This window comes from Alligator sinensis, unplaced genomic scaffold (genome assembly GCF_000455745.1).
Source record: "Alligator sinensis unplaced genomic scaffold, ASM45574v1 scaffold542_1, whole genome shotgun sequence".
NCBI classification, from domain to species: Eukaryota; Metazoa; Chordata; order Crocodylia; family Alligatoridae; genus Alligator; species Alligator sinensis.
In genome coordinates, this window is record NW_005841963.1 from 2,057,332 (window position 1) to 2,059,568 (window position 2,237).

Consider the following 2,237-nt stretch of genomic DNA (forward strand, 5'->3'; position numbering starts at 1 on the left):
TAGAAACCCTGCGTGAGATCCAGAGGAGCGTGGCGGCCTGATCCACCGCCCACCTCTTCCCGTCTTCGAACGCAACTTTTATAAGACGTAATTACGATTTCTATTTTGGTTGCTCGTTCACCCAGAGCATCCGGAGCTCTGTACCGTGGAGCCTAGCAACCTCCACGAGACCGTCTGTGTTGTCTGTCTGTAACCGCAACTCAAGCAAGTTTTCCAGCCTACACCACTGCCATCTCGGTGTAATTAAACAATCTTTTAAACTACCGCTAAGCGTTTGTGCCTAATTCCAGCTCAACGGCCTTCCCTCTCCGACCCGGCGTGCCCGGGCTGCTGGCCACAGCCCGCGTGCAGCACAGAAAAGGGCTCGGGTCGTTCCCGGCCCGCACAGGAACAAATAGGAGATGTGGATGCTCTACCTGTCAGAAGATGCTTGACATTTTGCCGAATCAAAACCTATCTTGATTTATCGTCCTGGCAGTAAAAACAAAAAGGATTCAAAGCTGTGGCTTTGTTCTTTCTTGGCTTAGTGGGTGCATCTACACAAAACGCTTACTGCACACTAGCCTAATAACACTGTGCTGTAGCGAGGTGGTTAAAAAATGTGCTAATAGCCTACTGGGCAGTGATATGAGGCTAATTCACAGTAAATGAAAAAATTGTCATGAAAAAACTGTACACTAGTGCTACTGCTCAGTAACTCAAGTTACTGCACATTTAGTAAGTACTTTATTAAGCAAGTACTAAACTAAATGTGCAGTACCTAAGGTGCATTAATGAGCATGTAGACATGCCCATGTGGAGTAGACTAATCAGCTCCACAGTAAAGTGTTAGTATCTACACGTGTGCCGGTATTAGGATACAGTAAACTAATTAACTCCACCATAAGATAGTACTGTTAGGAACTATACTATCATATGGCAAAGTAATTTACTGCGCTGAAACACATGTGTAAATGCTAACCACAGGCATAAATTCCACCCAGTCAGCCCAGCCAGCCAGGGGCTTGCTCCAACCGAACTCAAATTGTTACTGTCCTGCGCATGTGTGTAGACACTGCACCCAGGAGCAGTTTACTTCAGCTCGAACTGCTCTGGAGTTTATTTCCTCGCATTAATTGCACATGTAGATGTAACCAGTATGAATTTAGCCTGAGCAAACTTAAACTTGGTTTCAGTTTATTACAAGTAAGGACCATATGTCCTTCATTCTCTAATTTCCATACATGGGTAGAGAGAGGTAGTTAAGCTATGTTAATCTAAAGTCAAATGGAAGACAGAGGAAGATGGCACCTTAGAGACTAACTGGTTCAGAGGGGCATAAGCCTTCATAGGTGCTGATCTACTTTGTCAGATGAAGCAGGCTAGTGATTCTCAACCTTAAACTTAAGGCACCCCTCAGAAAATGCCACCTCCTAGTTCTTAATTATTTTTTGACTACAGAAAAATAATAGAACAAATTTTCCGTTGCAAAGAACTCAGCAATATCACAACAGGTCAGAATGTTTTTAACACTATAGATTCCTGTTTCAAATCTCAGAATTTATCTTGTGAATCCCATTTGAACAGCCAACAGTGCTAATGTTAACTGGTACGTCACAGCACCCTATAAAGGATCTCAAGGCACCCCAATGTGCCATGTCACCAGTTAGTCTCTCAGGCTACATACATACATTCAAAAAGCCCAAGGCAGAATCAATCTAAATTATGCAGTTTTCTGTAAGCAGCATAGTTTATATCAATAGTGAACAGAGTACTCATTAACTCTTTAGTAGGGGAGGGGCAAATTTTAGACCAGGTTCCACCATTTTTAAACCAGTCTATGTGCGTTGAACTTCTGTTATGGATATAGATTGGTTTTGTGTGCTGAACTTCTGTTCTGTTATGGGTATAGAATGGTTTCCAATTATTTACACTGGTAATAATGTCTGTACTTGGCCTTACATGCTACCTTGCCATGCCTTTTTTCATATAGCGGGTATCTTCAAAGCATTTTACAGAGCTATGAATTGGGCCCTGGCCTTATATGAGAATCTGGTGGACAGCTGCCCAAAGCCATTCAGAGCATCATTAAAACTTCATTTGGATTTTGTATAGGGATATGCCTATATAAATGGCTTTTCCTGAAGAATTGGAACCTCAGACACCCGGGTATTTGGTCTCGTTTTGGCTTTGCTTCAACATAATCTCACTCAAATATACAACTCAACCCTTTTCATGTTCAAATAAAATATCACAGT